Source organism: Neofelis nebulosa, chromosome 3 (assembly GCF_028018385.1).
Source record: "Neofelis nebulosa isolate mNeoNeb1 chromosome 3, mNeoNeb1.pri, whole genome shotgun sequence".
NCBI lineage: Eukaryota > Metazoa > Chordata > Mammalia > Carnivora > Felidae > Neofelis > Neofelis nebulosa.
Window position 1 is genome coordinate 133,496,908 of NC_080784.1, and position 21,286 is coordinate 133,518,193.

At 35.4% G+C, this 21,286-nt stretch overlaps 1 protein-coding gene across 7 annotated transcripts in view; it reads left to right on the forward strand.

Moving 5' to 3' along the window:
- Positions 1-21,286, forward strand: part of FAM13A (family with sequence similarity 13 member A) — a 374,625-nt gene that overhangs the window by 91,515 nt on the left and 261,824 nt on the right. The gene's annotated exons all lie outside the window — the stretch shown is intronic.

Consider the following 21,286-nt stretch of genomic DNA (forward strand, 5'->3'; position numbering starts at 1 on the left):
TTTCTTCTAGTAATAAGAACAAAGAACGCTCCCGCTTTTAAAGCCGTCAGAAATTCTCAGCAATTTTTTTAATAGTGTATTTGTTTATATACTCAGCTAAGCTCATTCAGCAGCCCAGAACTAGGAATAGTACAAACCTCAGAATGACTGTCCAAATATAAACTCTGGCTTAGATCATAGTGACTCCAGGGTTCCAGGACATTCACAGCCTACTCTGGTGAGATGCTCTACCTTAATAACTATCCCCATTGTAACCTTAGAGATTTAAGTTTTAAATAATAGCATTTCATAGGATATGTTAGGGTTTTATGAATAAATATCTCACACATAGCCTCTACTAATTTCTTACTCAAAAGCTTTGTATTAGGCTGTATTTATTTTTACTCCTATCTTCAAAATAAACCTTTGTTTAGTGACCTACATGTAAGAAATAGAGATAACTAGAAAAGTGTTCAATAATTTTGAAACCCTAAATTCTAGAAGAGGTGAAAATGATTTTGTAAGTAGAGTGATCATTTTATAACTCACGGATCCATACCTCATTGCTGACTTACTGGATTGGGCTTGATCTGGAATTTCTGGTAACTTGCTTCAATTAGTCAATCAAAAATATCAAGTAATGAGTTTTTATAGGCTCTACTGCTTAGTATAGCTTTTATCCTTTTTGATGGTAAAATACACTAACAAAATTTATCATTTTACTATTTTTAAGTGTATAGTTCAGCATTAAGTATATGTACTTTGTTGTGATCTACTTGGTATGTGTGTCTAAACTTACAGTTCTGGAAGTCACTACTAGGTCCTTTTCACACTGAAATGGAGTATAATTCTTACAACAGATAACTGTTTATTGAACTTCTTACCAAGTACTGTATTGTCTCCTATATCTGATTGATTCTAAAGAGGCAGAAGTGGCTTATGTTGTCTTTGAAGTTCCTCTGTCCAAGTTAAGGAAAAGTAGACATTTCAACTTTTGACCACACGTAGTCCATTCATGTTACAAAGATGATCAGTGGAATGCTGAGATTCAAGGATAATTCTTACCAAGACCCACTAAAAGGCAAACAAAGGAAGTGCTTTTCTTAATACCTAAGGTGAATACCTTGTCTAGTCGATAGATGAGGAAGATTTTTTTAAATAAAGAAACATCTTCATGAAATAATGTTAACTTTTGAAAGAACATAAAATTTTAGATATGAAAAGATAACTGGCTCTGAAATATATAATTATAAAATGGAAGAAAATGCACTAACAGCAGATGAATGTTTGGTGCTCTGTATTCTGGATTTCTGGGTGACTCTTAAATTATAGGTTTTCAATATGTAATCCTAGTTACAGGTTTATTAAATTTAGATGATCATGTAATATTATCATTATAAATACTCAAACAATATAGAAAGTATATAGGATACAAATAAAGTCTCTACCATGAGTCTCCGCCATTAGTACCTCCCATGCCAACCTCTCCTTCCTAGAGATAAAAATCCATAGCCAGTAGGTATATATCCTTCCATCCTTATGTCTGAACACAGCCATAAAACTTTAATTTTTAAATATAAGTCTTATAATGATACATATATTATGAAGCTTGATTGCTCTTACTAGTATCACTGGAACTTTTAATATCACTCTACTTACATACGTTATTCTTTAACTATTGAATACTAGGAATTTCCCCTAGCCTGATTAATTTTCCCTCTACTGATAAGCACTTAAGTGTCAATTCTTTTACATGAAAATAGTGTTACAGTGAATATATTGTTTTAATTCCTTATGTACATCTGCAACTATTTCTATAGAAAAGGTAACCTAGGGGCGCCTGGGTGGCGCAGTCGGTTAAGCGTCCGACTTCAGCCAGGTCACGATCTCGCGGTCCGTGAGTTCGAGCCCCGCGTCAGGCTCTGGGCTGATGGCTCGGAGCCTGGAGCCTGTTTCCGATTCTGTGTCTCCCTCTCTCTCTGCCCCTCCCCCGTTCATGCTCTGTCTCTCTCTGTCCCAAAAAATAAAAAATGTTGAAAAAAAAAAAAATTAAAAAAAAAAAAAAGAAAAGGTAACCTAGAAGTGGAACTGCTTGGCTGAGTATGCACATTTTAAAGTTAATGTGTGGTGCCCTTAATGAAGCTGTAACAATTTATGATTCTACCATTGGTGTTTAAGAATACTTGTTTCCCTGTAACCTTGCTATGCTGAATGTTAACACATAATTCAGTACTTGTTGATCTAATGGGAAAAAAGGATATCCTAATTATTTGTGAAGTTGAGCATATTTTAGATTTAGGTGGTAGGTGGCATTAGTATTTGTGTTTCACTGTAGTTTGTGTCTGTCTTGTGCTTTGAATTTTTTTAGTTGTGGCTCTTGTTGCTTTGTAGGAGTCCCTTAGGTTTTCTGAAAACTAATCCTTATTTAGAAAAAAAAATTACAAAAATTCTTTTTGATTGTTTGCCTTTTAGCTTTATGGCAATTTATATATTAAATTTAAAAACATTTTAATTAACTTTTCAACTCTTCCTCTTTTTGTTGACATTTGTATCTTGCTTAATAAATCTGAATACTGTTTCTTGCTTAATATTACATTAATAGCAAAGGTATTACATTACGTATTTTTCTTCTGTTATATTTATAGCTTTTTTATGATTACCTTTTCACTTTTATCTAGAATTTCTTTTTTATATGGCATGTATCATGTATAGATCCAGTTTGATTTTTCTTCAAATAGATAGTTGTTGCCAAATTATACACTGAGTAGCATATCTCTTTCCTAACTTACAGTGCCAACTCTATCACATATTAACTTCCCACATGAGTGGGAATACATGAGTACTGTATACATGTTTGTTTCTCGTTTTTGTATGGCTCCTTCTTGTCCTCTATTTTTCTATTATATTTGCTCTTTCAGAGGAATTTTGGAATCTCCCTGGTAAGTGGTATCTCATTGTTTTGATTTGCATTTCCCTGATGTTGAATATCTTTTAATGTGCTTATTGGCTATTTTTATTTATTTGGAGGAATGTTCAGATGCTCTACACATATTTTAATCAGATTGTCTCTATTATTAAGAGTCTTATATGTATTAAGAGTCTTATATGTATTTTGGATATAAACCCCTTAGTAAATACAGGATATGCAAATATTTTCTCTCTTTCTGTGAGTTACTTTTCATTTCCTTTAAAAAAATTTTTAATTCCAGTATAGTTAACATACAGTGTTATATTAGTTTCAGGTGTACAATATAGTGACTCAGTAATTCTGTATGTTACTCAGTGCTCATCAAGAAAAGTGTATTTTTAATCCTCCTCACTTATTTCACCCATTCCCCCACCTACTTCCCCACTGGTAACCATCTGTCCTCTACAATTAAGAGTCTGTTTGTTTGTCTGTCTTTTTTTCCTTTGTTCTTTTACTTTCTCAAATTCCACATATGAGTGAAATAATATGTTATTTGTATATATATGTATACATATTTTTATGGCTGAATAATATTCCTTCATTCATCTGTCAGTGGACGCAGGCTTCTTCCTTATTTTGGCTATTATAAATAACGCTGCAATAAACGTAGGGGTGCATATATCCCTTTGAATTAATGTTTCATATTCTTCAGGTAAATACCCAGTAGTGCAATTACTGGATCATAGGGTAGTTTTATTTTTAATTTTTTGAGGAACTTCCATACTGTACCAGTTTGCATTCCCACCAACGGTGCACAAGTGTTCCTTTTTCTTCACATCCTCAGGAAAAACCTGAGGTTTTTCCCTGATGATGAGTGATGTTGAACATCATGTCTTCTTTGGAGAAATGTCTGTTCATGTCTCCTCCCCATTTTTTAATTGGGTTATTTGGTTTTGGGGTGTTGAGTTGTTTGTATCAGTTCTCTCTATATTTTGGATACTAACCCTTTATCAGATAAGTCATTTGTAAACATCTCCTATGCCGTAGGTTTCCTTTTAGTTTCATTCGTTGTCTTTGCTATGCAGAAGATTTTTATTTTGATGTAGTCCCAATGGCTTATTTTTGCTTTTGTTTCCCTTGCTTCAGGAGACCTGTCTAGAAAGATGTTCCGAGGATCAATGTCAGAGAAATTGTTTCCTGTGCTTTTTTCTAGAATTTTTATGTTTTCAGGTCTCATATTTTGGTCCTTAATGCATTTTAAGTTTATTTGTGTATATCTTTAAGAAAGGGGTCTAGTTTCATTCCTTTGCATGTAGCTGTCCAGTTTTCCTAACACCATTTGTTGAAGAAACTGTCTTCTTGCCATTGGATATTCTTTACAGCTTTGTCGAAGATTAATTGACCATATAAATGTGGGTTTACTTCTGGGCTTTCTATTTTGGTTCCACTGATCTGTGTATCTATTTTTGTGCCAGTATCATACTGTTTTGATTACTACGGCTTCGTGGTATAACTCAAACTCTTGAATTGTGACTTTGTTATTCTTTTTCAAGATTTCTTTGGCTATCTGGTGTCTTTTGTGGTTCCATACAAATTTTAGGATTGTTGGTTTTACTTCTGTGAAAAATGCTGTTGGTATTTCAATTGGGATTGCATTGAATCTGTTGATTGCTTTGGGTAGTATGGACAGTTAACAATATTTGTTCTTCCAATCCATGAGCATGGAATGTCTTTCCATTTGTGTCATCTTCACTTTCTTTTCATCAGTGTTTTACAGTTTTCAGAGCATACAGTTTTACAGGTCTTTCACTTCATTAAGTTTATTCCTAGATATTTTATTATTTTTGGTTCAATTATAAATAGGATTTTTTCTCAGTTTCTCTTTCTGCTATTTCATTATTAGTGTATAGAAATGGAACATATTTTTGTACATTGATTCTTGTATCCTATGACCTTACTGAATTCATTTATCAGTTCTAGCAGTTTTTTGGCAGAGTCTTTAGAGTTTCCTCTATATAGTGTCATGTCATCTGCAAATAGTGAAAGTTTAACTTCTTGCTTACCAACTTGGATGCCTTTTATTCCTTTTTCTTGTTTGATTGTTCTGGCTGGGAATTCCAGTATTTGAATAGAAATGATGAGAGTGGACATCCTTGTCTTATTCCTGACCTTAGGAGAAAGGCTCTCAGTTTTTCCCCATTGACTATGTTGTTAGCTGTGGGTTTTTCATATACAACCTTTATTATGTGGAGGTATGTTCCCTCCAAACATACTTTGTTGAGGTTTTTTTCCTGAGTGGTTGTTGTACTTTATCCAGTGCTTTTTCTGTATCTATTGAAATGATCCTATGGTTTTTATCCTTTCTCTTATTGCTGTGATGTGTCTCATTGGTTGATTTGTGAATACTGAACCACCTTTGCATCCTGGAAATAAATCCCACTTGATCATGGTGAATGATTTTTTTTCAATGTATTGTTGGATTTGGTTTGCTAAAGTGTGGAGGATTTTTGCATCTATGTTCATGAGAGATACTGGCCTCTAGTTTTCTTTTTTTTTTTTTTTTTTTTGCAGTGTCTTTATTTGGTTTTGACATCAGTATAATGCTGGCCTCATAGAATGAATTTGGATGTTTTCCTTCCTTTTCCATTTCTCGGAATAGTTTGGGAAAAATAAGTATTAACTCTTTTTTAAATATTTGGTAGAATTTGCCTGTGAAGCCATGTGGTCCTGGACTTTTCTTTGTTGGGAGTTTTTTGATTACTGATTCAATTTCATTGCTAGTAATCCATTTATTCACATTTTCTATGTTTCCTGATACAGTTTTGGGAGGTTATTCTAGGAATTTGTCCATTTCTTCTAGTTGTCCAATTTGTTGGCATGTAATTCTTCGTAGTATTCTCTTAAAATCCTTTGCAATTCTGTGGTATCTGTTGTTTCTACTCTTTCATTTGTGATTTTATTTTTGAGTCCTTTTTTTTTTTGTCTTTTGATGAGTCTGGCTAACGGTTTATCAATTTTGTTTTTTTCAAAGAATCAGCTCCTGTTTCATTGATCCCTTCTGTTGTTTTTTGTTTGGTTTTTTTTCAATGTTTATTTTTTTACAGAGAGAGAGAGAGAGAGGAGACAGAGCATGAGTGGGGGAGGGACAGAAAGAGAGGGGAGACACAAATTCTGAAGCAGGCTCCAGGGTCTGAGCTGTTAGCACAGAGCCTGACACAGGGCTCGAACTCATGGACCGCTAGATCATGACCAGAGCCAAAGTTGGACATTGAACCAACTGGAGCCACCCAAACGCCCCTAGTTGGTTGGTCTTTAATTTCTATTTCATGTATTTCTGCTATAATCTTTATTATTCCCTTCCCTCTCCTGATTTGGGGTTTTGTTTATTGTTTTTATTCTGGCTTCTTTAGGTGTAAGGTTAGGTTGTTTGAGATTTTTCTTGCTTGTGGAAGTAAACCTGTATTGCTATAAACTTCCTTCTTAGAACAACTTTTGCTATATCCCAGTGATTTTGGACTGTTTTCATTTTCATTTATCTCCATATGTTTTTTATTTCTTTTTTTATTTCTTGGTTTCATTGCTTAATAGTGTGTTATACCTCCATGTATTGGTGCTCTTTCCAGATTTTTTCTTGTGGTGATTTCTAATTTCATAGCATTGTGGTCAGAAAAGACGCATAGTATGTCTTCGATCTTTTTGAATTTGTTCAGACTCATTTTGTGGCCTAATATGTGATCTATTCTGGAGAATGTTCCATGTGCACTTGAAAAGAATGTGTATTCTGGTGTTTTAGAAGGGATTTTTTTTTTTTTTTTTTTTAAGGAGGCAATGTTTTGAATATATGTTACATTCATCTGGTCCAGTGTGTCATTCAAAGCCAGTGCTTCCTGTTGATTTTCTATTTGGACATTCTGTCCATTGACATTAGTGAGGTGTTAAAGTCCCCTGTTCTTATTGTATCACTATCAATTAATCCCTTTATGTTTGTTATTAAGTGCTTTATATGTTATTAAGTGCTCCCATGTTCAGTGCATAAATATTTGCAGTAGTTATGTCTTCTACTTGGATTGTTCCCTTTATGGTTATGAAGTGTTCTTCCTCATTTCTTGTTACAGTCCTTGTTTTAAAGTCCATTTTGTCTGATGTAAGTATTGCTACTCTGGCTTTATTTTGACATCCTTTGGCATGATATATGTTTCTCCATCCCCTTACTTTCAATGTGAATTTTTTTTTTTAGGTCTGAAATTAGTTCCTTGAAGGCATGTAGCATGTATACATGTATTTTTTTTTTTTTATTCATTTCATCACCCTATGTCTTTTGATTGGAGCATTTAGTCCATTTACATTCAAAGTAATTACTGGTAATATGTTTTTATTGACATTTTGTTAGGTGTTTTATGGTTGATTGTGTGGTTTTTCTCTGTTCCTGTCTTTGCTCTTTTGACTCAAGATTATTTACCTTTTAATGATATACTTTGATTCCTTTCTCTTTATTCCTTGCCTGTCCATTACTGGTTTTTGATTAGCAGTTACCATTGGTTTGTCTATAACATCTTCTGCATATGGCGGAAGTTGATGGTCATTTAAGTTTGAACCTGTTCTTTGCTTCTGTCTCCCTCCCACCATGTTTTAGATATACAGTGCTACATTACTTCCTTTTATTTTGTGAGTCCCTTGACTGATTTTTATATATATAATTATTTTTACTGCTTTTGTGCTTTGTACTTTTTTTTTTTTTTTTTTTTTTTTTTTTTTTTTTTTACTGTTACTTATGTTCTTTCTTATCCACCCAAAGCCTCCCCTTTAACGTTTCTTACAGGGCTGGTTTAATGGTGATGAATGTCTTAAAGTTATGTCTGAGAAACTCTTTGTCTTTCCTTTTATTCTGAATGATAACCTTGCTGGATAGAGTATTTTTGCCTGCAGGTTTTTTCCTTTCAGCACTTTGAATATATCCTGCCATCCCTTCTGACCTGCAAAATTTCTGTTCAAAAGTCAACTGATAGCCTTATGGAGTTTTCCTGGTATGTAGCTGCTTTTTCTCTTGCCACTTTTAAAATTCTCTCTTTATCATTACTTTTTTCCATTTTAATTACTATGTTTTTTGGTATGGACCTCCTTGGGTTGTTTTTGTTGAGGGATGTCTGTGCCTCCTAGATCTGGATGTGTTTCCTTCCTCAGATTCAAGAAGTTTTTAACCATTATTTCTTCAAATAAATTTTTTTGCCTCATGTTCTTTCTCTTCTTCTTCTGGAACCCCTGTAATGCAAATGTTATTACACTTTATGATCCTTAGTTCCTAAGTCTATTCTCATTTTAAATGATTTTTTTTTCCTCTCACCTGTGCAGCTTACTTACTTTCCATTCCTCTGTCCTCCAGGTCATTGATTCATTCTTCTGCTTCCTCTAACCTAGTATTTATTCTATCTGGTATATTTTTCATTTCAGTTATTGTGTTCTTCATCTCCGATTGACTCTTTTTTATCTCTTTGTTAAGGGTCTCACTGATGTCCTCCAGTCTTTTCTCAAGTCCAGTGAGTATCTTTGTGAGCATTACTTTGAATTCTCTATCAGGCATGTTACTCCATTTTATATCCAATTTGTTTGGCTGTCTTGCTGTGATTTTGTCCTGTTCTTTCATTTGGAACATATTTCTCTGTCTCCTCATTTTGTCTCACTCTCTGGGTCTGTTTCTGTGTGTTAGGAAAGTCAGCTACATCTCCTGATCTTGAAAGTAGTAGACTTAAGAAGATGAGGTCCTGTAGTACCCTGCAGTACAGTATCCCCCCCCATTCATCAGAATCTGGCACTTGAGGGCAGTCCCCTGTGTGTGTTGATCGTGCCCTGCTGTTGTGGCTCAGCTCCTTTTTCTGTCAGTCCAGTCACCTGCAGTGGCTCTCTTTGCCTGTTGTGGGCAGTGTTTGGTTCCTGTGTTATTGGTGGACCAGTCTATGGCCGCAATGGGCTTGAGTTGAATCAGACCAGTCATTTGTCAGAGATGCAGTAACACCAAACTGGAGGGCACTTTCCCTGTGTTTTCCCCTGGGAAGCATTCATTGGTGGGCAGGGCTGCAGTCAGACCAGATGTCTGCCTTCAGCCCATTGCCGGGGCAGTAGTCACTTGGTGTGGTGCTGGCCCCTGTCAGGGCTGCTTGCACACTGTCTGGCTTGTGGCACCACTTTGGATGCACCCAGGCCAAAAGCATATTGGAGGGGGCAGATCCACAACTTAAGTGGGGGCAAGTCTCGCAGTGTTAGCAAAATTTGCAGCTGGTCCTCTTCAAGAGGAGACCTGCAACTGCTGAAACCAAGGCCAGCCAGGTTAGCCCAGGCAGATCCACAGAGTAAGGGTGGTGGGAGGCGGCATGGTGTTAGCAAGGTTTGTACTGGTGTTCTGGAGGAGGGACCTGCTGTGCAAGGACTGAGAGAAGCCTGGCTGGAGGGGGCAGGAGGTATGGTGTTAGCAAGACAAGTAGCTAGTATAGGCATCATGCTGATTTCTGCAGGTGGCTATGTGTTTGTGCTGGGGATAGGGGAGGGAAATGGCACCTACCAACTCCTTTGTTCCGGGAGGAGTCTCCCAATGAGACTGTCTCTTCAGGACTTGCTCTGTAAACAACTCTCCTTCCCATATGCCCCAGGTGGTTTTCAAACTACTGCTTCTATGCTGTGTCTCTGCAGGGTATTTTTTGTGCTATCTTCTCAAGTTTTCTCTTGCCTTCCTGGCTCTCCCAGAGTGGAGCCTGATGATTTTTTAAATTCCAGGTTTTAAGTCCCACTAGCTGTAAGAATTCATGACATTTAGCCCCATGTGTGCTCCCTGATGTGAGGATCTGTTTCTCTCCCCTCTTCATGTTTGTGGCGTCCCTCCCTCCAATGGACAGTCCCATGAGTCCATTTAGATGTGGACCCTGTCTCTGCCTTTCCTACCCTCTTTAATATGGCCTCTTCTCTACATTTAGTTGTGGAGTTTGTTCTGCCAGTCTCCAGGTCATTTTCTAGGTTATTTACACTGATGTGAGTGTTACCTAGTTGTGACTGTGGTATGAGATGAGGTGATGGTCCTCCTTCTCCATCATCCTCCCGGCAGTCCCTCCCATTTCATTTTCTTGATTGTGTGCTTTCAAGCACAGTTTTTAAAATGTTGATTAAGTTTAGTATACCAATTTTTTTCTTTTGTTGCTTATGCTTTTGTTTGCATCTAAGAAGGTTTTGCCTAACTTACGAAGATATTTTCTCAAGAGATTCATAGTTTTAACTCTTATGTTAAGAAGTTCATTTTAAGTTTATGTTTGTGCCTTGTAAAGAAGGAGTCCGGTTTCATTCCTTTCATGTGGATGTGCAGTTATCCTGGTACCAGTTGTTGGAAAGACTGTTTTTCCCCTTTGAATTACCTTGGCACTCTTGTTGAAAATTAATTGACCATAATTGCTAGAGTTTATTTCTAGACTCAGTTGTATTCCATCGATCCCTATACATCTATCCTTAGGCCAGTACTAGTTGATTCCTGGTCCTGATTACTTGATTACTGTAGCGTTTTAGTAAGTTTTAAAATTGGGAAATGTCAATCTTCCAGCTGTGTTGTTCTCTTCAAGGTTGTCTTAGCTATTCTTGGTCCCTTGCTTTTCCATATGAGTATGGGGTCATCTCATAAATTTCTGCAAAAAAGCCAGGGGGTATTTTGATAAGAATTTTTTTGAATCTGTGGATCAAATTAGGGAGTACTGCCATCTTAACAATATTAAATTCTCCAATCCATGAATATGGGATATCTTTCCATTTACTTGTGTTGTCTTTATTTCAACAATGTCTTATCATTTTCAGAGTACAAATTTTACACTTCCTTTGTTGAATCTTAATAAGTATTTTTTAAGTTATTCTAAATATAATTAATATTATTTTTAGTTTGTTCATTGGTAGTGCTAACATAGCTTTAATTTGCATTTATTTTATTATGAATGAAGTTAGACATCTTTATGGGATATCTGTTTAAGGGTCGTTTGCCTTTCTCATGATGTGTTTGTGCCTATCTTTTGCCCATTTTCCTATTAGGTCTTCAGGGGTTTTTTTTGCTTGTTTGTTTAATACTTATTTACTTTTAGACTTTGTTTCCTCTAATAAACACATTTAAAACTAATGCTCCCTCAGTATCATTTTGGAACATTACATTGAATATTACTGTATCACTTTTTGTTATGAGTTGAATTGTCCAAGATACAAACCCTGAGACAGAGGATTCAAATAGTAGTTGTGTAGGGTAACGCTCTTTGGAGCTGCACCTGTAAACCATAGACAGATGTAGGATTAGGCAGAAGAAGTTGAATATTTCATGCAGTTATAACAAAGTCCTCCAGCAGTCTCAAATGTACTTAGGAGCTTGGATGGGCTTTCAGAGATCTCTCAAATTGAGTCAAGGGCATTGGTACATTTAACCTTTTCCATCAGCCACTGGAGATGAGATGTGCCTAGGGAGGTGGTATAATCTTGGGAGAGGGCTAAGCTATGAACCATAAGTAGACATTACTCTCAGCAGCTAGGGTAATGAATGAAACATGAAGAAGGAATCTGAATATCACTCCACAGGATCCACTATATATTTATAATGTTATAATAATTTTTCATAGTATACTATGGCACAGCATATTTTTCTATGAAAAATTTAGCAAACATTGGACTGTAAACTTTGTATGTTATATATGACTTTTATAAGGAAATTTCTAATATCCTATTTTCTAGAACCAGTAAAAATCCTCCAAAGAATATTATTCTTAGAGATTAGCAGGAATTGCTTTCCCTAAGTTTTGATAGTTATGAAAATGGATACTAGATTTTCCATGGTTTGGATAGTGTGACCTAATAAAAGAAAGTTATTCTAGTCTTCTGGCATTTGGTAGGTTTGATATTCTGAATTATTTATTTTTCTGTTACATATTCTGTACAATGGGACTTACAGGATTTATTTTGAGACTTAAGACCATAAGAGGGAATCTTTGTACGTGGTACACAATTAGTAGAGTAGTGTTGGAAAACATGTGCATTTAACTGAACACATTTAAAATTATTTTAAGGGAAAGATCAGGTTTTATAGATTCTGTACATCATACTAGTTAGTGACTGGGCTCCTTAGAAACAAGAGATCGGAGACATGACTTTTTTCTTACCTCAGCTATCTTAGTTTCCACTTTATTTTTACATTTGGTACAAGCTTCTTAGAATATTGAGATACTTTTTAATATTTAAAGAAAACTTTTCTTGTCCAATAAAACTTGTAAATATACAGACCAATTTCTTCAACTTTTGTGTTCATATCAGACACAAATCTTCTGATGTGCTCAGACTGCCTTGGCATTACCCACCTCCCAGACCAGTCTGCCACCAGTGTTTCATTTTTCACCTGCCTTGGGAATGCTGGATCCTTCTCCTTGGCCACAGTCGTATGGCTGGGTCAACCAGCTTCCCCCACCGCTTTTGGACCCTGAATTCCTGATGGGCTGCCAGAGGGGCTGGATAAGGCAACATGAAAGTCTAGAACAGTTAAATCCTTCTGAGTGAACCTTGGCAATGGAAAATAGAAGTCAGGAGGGAACTAGGTAGATCCCCTTTTTCTTCCTCCCATGGAATACTTTATCCCAGGCTTCTTCTTGCAGCCAATCTGTTTGAATTCCAGACTGCCAAACAAAGCATCTGCCAAGCCAACTGATGTGTGGTTTGGGATTTCTTTGTGAAATAGCTATTTACACTTGACTTTGTTGCCCTACTTACCTTCTTTCCTTACCCTACTTACCTTCTTTCCTTACCCATGCTGCCCTGTACCCATCCCAAAATAATGCACCAGCATCCTCACCCTTGGCTTAGTCTCAGTTTTTTTGAGAATCTGCCCTAAGGCACTGTGTACCTACAGAGAGCAGACTGTTCCAATACAGAAGGAAAGCTGGTTTTCTCAAGATAGGATGAGAGATGTTGTACTTTAAGTATATTAAAGGATAATGTTAGCCATGCAGGATCTTTTCACATGCCGACTTTGGAAACTAAATTCCTCATAAACACCAACTCCACTGTAAATGTTCTACTTCCCCAATATTATTATATGACTCCTTGGAATTTAAAGTTTCCTTTGACCAAAAAAAGTGTTCAAAGCTGAGAATAATGTTGGAAAAAACTAAATATTTGTGTTTACTGTTATTTCAACAATTTAAAAATGTATTTGTTAAATGACATTAACAAGACACCGAATTACCTTAATGACCTTTAGCTGAGATTTATTTTTGTTACTATTCTTGATCCTTTGCATTAAATCTACTGTGCACAGTTAGTTTCAATCATTTAATAACGTCAATTACATCAAAATTTAATCTCTAGTAAGTAAATAAGCTAACACCTACTGATGATTCAGCCATTTTGATCAAATTCTTCTTGATTTTCTTTGCTTTCTATGTCATTTGTCTATAGATCTGTAAATTAATCCTACCCCTTGAAACAAGTGTATCGATATAATCAGTAAGGCACTCGGTAATATTATAGCTATTTCTTTTTCTTTTTTTAAGTTTATTCATTTTGAGAGAGAGAGAGAGAAAGAGAGAGAGAGTGGGGGAGGGGCAGTGAGAGAGAGGGAGAATGAGAATCCCAAGCAGGCTCCATGCTGCCAGTGCAGAGCCCAACATTGGGCTTGGACTCATGAAACCATGAGATCATGGCCATAACTGAAACCAAGAGTCCAATACTTAACTGACTGAGCCATCCAGGTGCTCCCATTCTAGCTATTTCTGATGTTTAAAGAGATGGGCGACTGGGTGACTCAGTCAGTCAAGCATCGGACTCTTGATTTTGGCTCAGGTCATGATCTCACAGTTCATGGGTTGGAGCCCCTCATCCGGCTTTGCTGTGACAGTGTGGAGCCTGCTTGGGATTCTCTCTCTTGCTCTCTCTCTACCCCTCCTTTGCTCCCTTACTCTGTCTCTCTCAAAAATAAAACATAAAAAAGAGAAAGGAATTTTAGATTTTGAATAAACCCTTCCATGTGTGCATTAATCCAAGATAGTACATTTTTGCTTAGTGGCAGTATAAAAACCATTTTAAAGTTGTTTGGGGCTCCTTCAAATCTTGCGGAAAAAAGACACAATAAGTTAATGGTACCAAATCACTAACTTGTAACTCGTGGTTCATGATATTTATGTTTATGTGTGTGTAATAAAGTATTTGAGCAACATCAGTAAATATTAGATGAGATCAGCTAAATTTGTAGACAAACAGGATGTGTAACCAGATAAGCCTACAATGTTGCCATCATGTTATCTGCTAATAGCTAGTAAGCAGCTTTGTTTGGTTTTCAACCCAAATGTTACTTTTGGAAAATTGGTAATTTGGATTGAAAAATGTAGATAGTTGAGATTTTTAAAAATTAAACCCAAGCCCTGGTCTCACATTGTCCTATATTTATAACCTCTGGTCTCACATTGTCCTATATTTATAACCTCATTAGTATAAATACATAAAATGCACATTGCTCATTTAATTTTTAGCACAATTATACTTATTACTGTTATCCTTCATAAACATGTTTTTGGCATATTAAGGAGTGGGTGATTGGAAAGTTCCTCCCGTCTCTGCTGAAACCTATACCTGTGCTTTGCGGCAGTTACCTCATTGCCTATAATTCTGTCTTATCCCACTGTCCCTTGTAAGGGTGATAATTGACTTTGCAGTTGCCTTTTTTTCCAAAATGGATATAAGTTTATTTTTTTGTTACAAAAGTAACATATGTTCATTTAAAAAAAAATTTTTTTTAACCAAGAAAGCCCAGGTGTAAATATGAAAATTAAAATCCTCCATAATTCGACTACCTGGACCCAGTCACTGTTCACACTTAGGTTTCTGTGCTTTCATATTCATTGCATGCTTACATATGCATTTATATTTACATCTGATTAAAGGTGGGGGTGATAATGTAATACTGATTTATAACCTTTATTTTAAAACTTCATGCCCTCTAATCATGGCATTTTTCCATACTTAAAATTTTACATCATCATTAATAATGACAGCATTGCGTTCTCATCCTTTGATCAATATCCTTTATTTAAGCTGTCCCTATAAAGGGCATTTCACATTTTTTTTCTCAGCAATAATAGGTGGTATTTATTGAGTGCTTACTAACCTCCTGGCAATGTTCTAGGTGCTTTTCATTTATTTGCATACTTATTCTCAGAGCCTTATGAGGCAGGTACTATTCTTATCTTTCCTTTTCACATGAAGAAGCTGAAATTGTAATTTGCTCAAGGTCACATGGCTAAGAAGTGTGCGTCAGGGTTTTAAATCCAGACAGCCTGGCTCCTGAGCTCCAAGCCCTAAACACTGCTCTGTAAGTGTTTCCCCTATAAACAGCATCGCGGTGACTACTCTTGAACATACATCTTTTCACACTTCATTAATTATTTTCTTTGGATGTACTTTTGAAAGTAGACTTGCCTAGTCAAAGAATATTCATATTATCAAATTTTTTCTTCATTGAAAGGTTGTACCAGTTCACGCTGTGAGCAGCAGTCTGTGGCTGTGGCTCCTTTCCCACACCTTCTCCAACACTGGTGTTATTTCTTAACACGTTTGCCAGTATAATAAATGAACGTTATTTCTTATACAAGTTTTGATTTTTGTATTTTGATTATTGTAAGGTTTAATGTATTTGTGAGCCTATTTTCCCAGTTTTACTCTTGTCAATTTGCCTTTATGCTCTTTGTCAGTTTTTTTTACGCTGTTTTTGTTGTCGATTTGCGGGAGTTCCTTTTGATTATCACTATTAATCTATTGTTATACATAGAAAATATTTCTCATAGCTTGTAATTCACATAATTGTAATTCCTATTACATGAATTCTTATAATTCGCATTGTGTGAATTCCTATAATTCATGTTAGAACCTCATAATTCTTTTGCCACAGAGAAGTTTAGAGATATTTCAATTTGTGTTGTTTGGGCTTGATGTGACCCTTAAAAGGCCTTCAACCTCAAGGTTATGAGAATATTTACTAATACCCTCTCACTGTTTTTGAGGTTTTAAATTTTAATATTTAAACCTCAAATATATGTGGACATTGTTTTACAACAGATATGGTAAGGGAATCTAAAAGTCATTTAATATTCTCTTACATTTTTTCTTAGGATATATGCCATTTTTTAATATTTAGGTACTGAATTCTACTGAAATTTATTTTTGAGTAAGGTATGATTTAAGGGTCTAGTTTTTCACTGAATAGTTAGCCTGTTAACCAAACAATATCTAGAGAATAATTCATATTTTGCCAAGTAATTCAAATGTCATTTTTATCATTATATCAAGTTCTTAAATATATTTTGGTTTTCTCTGGGTTATGTTTTGCTACCCTGATCAGTCTGCTTCTCTGGTGCTAGTATCATATACTATATTTTAATGACATGTGTGGTATTCCACTTAATTCTTCTTTTTCAGGATTGTCCTGGATAATTATATGCATATTCCCTAAAGAACTTCAGCACATTTTTCTAGATTTAAAAATTCCCAGTGAGCTTTTAGATTTTACCAGGTATAGTTGAATATATTTAATGTTGAGTCATTCGTTTATTAAAAGGATGTATCCCCTCGTGTGGTCCAGTTTCTACTTATGTATTTTTTGTTTTATAAAACTGTAGAAGCTTGAAAAAAAATATGTGCAGTTATAAGGAATACAGTGAAAAATCATCCACTAATCACAGTACTTAAATGTAATAACTTTAAATTTTTTATCTATTTTCTTCCAGCTTTTTTCCCATGTATATATACTTTATTTTTAAAAGGATTTTTTAAATGTTTTATTTTTGAGAGAGAGAGAGACAGCGCACAAGCAGGGGAGGGGCAGAGAGAGAGGGAGACACAGAATCCAAAGCAGGCTCCAGGCTTTGAGCTGTCAGCACAGAGCCCAGCATAGGGCTCGAACTCATGGACCATGAGATCATGACCTGAGCTGAAGTTAGACACTTAACTGACTGAGCCACCTAGGTGCCCCAAGTTTATATGATTTTTTAATTACTCATAGCTAGGACTTTTTATATAGAAGATGACAGACTTACATTTATTAAATTCTGTGTGTAGAAAAAATATATCCTTCAGTCATCTATTTCTCATGGTGAATCCAAAAGCGTAGTTGGTAGTCTCATGTTTTTAATGGTTAAAGAACTGAATTGTATGAAATATCAGTTTTTAGGATTATTGAGCTAAAATGAAACTGGGTATTGATTTTGATCCATTACAAATGAAACCTGGAAGTAAGGAAGAGAATAATCAATTGCTTTTTAAGGACAGTAAAAAACAGACTGGGCAGAAAGATTTCTACATAATCATTGTTCTTTGCATTTGTCATCAGATGGATAGAAGTATTGACCATATAAAACTGCTATTTTCCTACTTCAAAATGACCAAAAACAGAAACTCATATAATTCAGTCTAATAGTAAGCTCAAGTCTATTACTAAACTATTACTATCAGCTAAGAACATGAATTTGAATCATAAGAAATTGAATATGCATACCGAAAACAATACTACAAATTTTCCATCAGATGGCCATTTTTTTCAGAAATCATGATGTTTTATAACTTTATATAAGCCATACATACTGTTCCTCCTGGTATTATGTGTGAAGAGTAAGCTTTATTATTTTAATGATAATGATACTTCAAACCTTGGTTTTCTCAAACAAAAATAATCAAAGGATGCTTCTTGATCTTGGTCTCACTTAAGAGATGACAGTAGGTCTGTAAGTGGTTGTCCAGCATACTGATTGCTTGTTTGTTATATATGAAACAAGCAACCAATAATATTAAAAATTATGCAGTGTAATTTGTATGTTTTCTTATATGAAATAATTTCTTACATTACAAGGAGCACTGATGTTTTTTCATAGTAATCTTAGATTAGTGCATTATAGATTAGTGCTGATATGAGAAAATATGAAATAGATGGTTTGCCAGTCTTTTACAACACCACTGTGATGCAATGTTTTTAAAATGTGTGAACTCTTCTCTGGAATATACCTCTCTAGAGAAATAACCAGGCTTAGTGGTTGAACATTGCTGATTTGGTCCAGAGTCAAAGATTTCTTATCCTTTTTAAAAATAATCTCCGGACCTCTTCAATGTCTGTGGGAATGCAGTGATTAAGCAATAACATCTGTCTGGCAGTTAATGATCATCTGGAGAACTATATGGCCCTGCGTAAATTCAAGGTCCTTTAAGTCAGTTGGTTATTTATTAAAGAGAAATGTCCAGCCTGAAGACATCAACACTACTCTGCTAAATACTACTTTAAAAAATAAAATTGCATGTTTCTTTTCAAACAGACTTTCAAAGGACTTCTACATTCATGATCTTGTTTATTTCTTACATCAATCTTAAGAGAGCAAGCCAGATGATTTCATTTTATAAAGGCTGACATGGGACTCCATGGGGTGGCTGGTACATGGGTGGGTATCAATGATTGGCCACAAGTTATATCACTAGTAAGCAGGAAGACTAAGAATAGGGTGCCTTCTGTCTCCTGATCTGCTATGTTTTCTACTAGATCACGTATTTTCTCAAGATAATACTATAGATGCTGCTTATTGCACCATACTTTGTCTCACTAGTCACGGGTTATTTGTGAGATTAATAACGTTTATCGTAGCACTTGACTTGATATGGCCCATGTATGTATAGTCAGTTGTTAAATACAAGCTTGAAAAAGTGAAAGAATTTAAAACAAATTCTCTTTTCTTTGGGAGAAAAAAGCAAATGCAGGTTCTGATCATTCTGCTTTTCTCATTTTATTTTTTTTAAGTTTATTTATATATTTTGAGAGAATGAGTGTAATCAGGGAAGAAGCAGAGAGAAAGGAGACAGAGAATCCCAAGCACGCTCTGTGCTGTCAGTGCAGAGCCCAACATGGGGCTCCATCTCACAAACTGAGATCATTACCTGAGCCAAAATCAAGAGTTGGATATTTGACCAATGGAGCCACCCAAGACCCCAGATTTTCTCATTTTAAATGTCTCTAAAAGAAAAAGTGAACACAAAATCATTTTAATAATGGAGTGTGGTTGCTGTCTGTAAGCCTTCAAAATTAAAACTAGTGCCATATGTCTTGTTAAAGCGTAATCTTGAAAATAGCAGTGACCTTTTAAACTCCTTGAATCATCATCCAGTGATGACAAGTGGCAAATTTAGGCATACACACAAAAATATGTAAATACATAAAAATATAAGTGTGTATATATATATATATATATATATATATAGAGAGAGAGAGAGAGAGAGAGAGAGAAAGAGAGAGAGAGAGAGAGAGAAGGAGAGAAAGGGAGGGGGAGGGAGGGAGGAGGAGGGAGAGGAAGAGACATTCTTCTTAGCTGTTGACAAAATCCAGTGGCAAATTTATATTCTCTACATTGTATTTCGGAGTGTGTATGCACACTTGTATCATAGTCTCCAGAAATTATTGCCTAATACCTCACATCTGCCTGCTACATATATATACAGTTGTCTTTTATTTTCTCCTATGAGGTTTACTATAGAGCCTCAGTCTTGGAGGAACAGATTCTACTCCCTTCTATGTTATTAACTAGCTTTATGACTTTAAGCAAGTCAATTTTTCTAGCTCTCTGTTTGCTACCAGATATGTGACTTTCTTTTTCAGCAGTAAGATTTTGTTACGTGATTTTAGTTGTCTATAATTGTTATTTACTAATTTGCCAAATATTTTTTAAGGCATATACTATGTGTCAGAAGGCAGTGTATCAAATGTTGGCCGAACATCATGGTTCATGCCCTCAGGGACCTCATATGATATGGGGGGAAAGAGGAGATTCCTTAAATAATTACTGAATTACAGTTGCGATCTGTGTTGCAATGGAAAGATGGAGATTCTGATCATGTGAGTACATGAGTGTGTATGCCAGAGAAGTGGCTTGTGCTTCATTCAAGCTTGGCTGACTTAGATGTCTCCTTTTTAATGCACTTGACACCCCCTGCCAGATCTCTTCAACCTCCTCTTAGGCTGGTTTTGGTAACTTCTGGTTTTCCTTTTTACTTTCACCCACTTCAGTCCCAATCCATGCTGTTACTAGAAAAATCAGATCATACCCTTCTCTTGTTTCCAAGACCTCCATTCAAGAGTATTTCTTTTCTCTACTGTGGCATTCAAAGCCTTTAATGATTTGGTTCATAATTTCTTATGTAGCCTCACCTCGTCTCTATTACTTCCCAAGAGTTCTCCATCAGGGATTTGGAGATAAGCAACTGTGATTATGTTAGAGGAGAATCTGGAGTCTGAGCTAGAGTTTGGAAGTCATTCTAATTTGTTTCTTGAAAACAAAATGGACAAACCCTCCAAGAACAGGGACATCCTGGAGAATGTGCATAGTTAGGGGATTGGAAAAGACAGTTGGAGAGATCATAGGAATGATCTCTAGTGTAGCAGCACCAAAGCCAAAGAAAATAGAATTTCAAAGAAAGGGTGAACTATACAGAGAGAGAGATCAAGGAGAAATAGAACTGAGGAACATATCCTGGATTTGTAGATGTAGAGGTCATTCAAACTAATAATTGCAGGCACATAATGACACTTTATACGGCTTCCAAAAGAACAATCTTCTGAAGAACACTCACTGAGAAAATATTATAAGAAGCATAATGTTACATGGGGAAAAAAATGGACTCTTCCTCTGGAATCAGAATAGAAGCCTGTTTCTGGAATTAGTACTCTTTTAAGATATATTAATATAAATTGTGGCTGACTGGATTTTTAAACTTAAAGTTCTCAACTTTTTACCATTTCAGTCTTTGTTAAATATGTCATGCTGCCTCTAAGTTTTCCATGAGAGAGCAAAAGGGGGAAATATGAAGGTAGGTTTGTTTTCTGGTCTAGATTACTAAAGCAGAATGTGAATGAATGATGACCTAATTTTTCATGGGTTCTATGGAACTGGATTGAATAACATGTTACCTATGTGTATACATAGTTGATTGGAATATTTTTGTGTTAGATTGGGCTCAGGTAGAAGGTTAAATCACTTTGGATTTTAAAGATTTAACTGTTAGCAGTTAGAAATAACAGAGACCCAGTCATGATTAAAGATTAATAGAATATTTAAAGACAAACTGGTCACATGGTATCTTGTTCTCCTTAATGTTACTAATAAGCAAAGTTTATTTCTCCTAGTGAGCCTAGAGAATTACTTTGTTGGATTGTGGGAACAATTTTGTGATGAATGAAGATGTAATAAAACTTACAGTTCAGGTTTTATATAATTTTATAAAGCAAGACAATATGGCCAGACTGTGTTGGTTTAAACTTTGCTCCATTGCTTTCTTTTTTTATGTTTTTTAATTTTTTTTAATGTTTATTTATTTTTGAGACAGAGA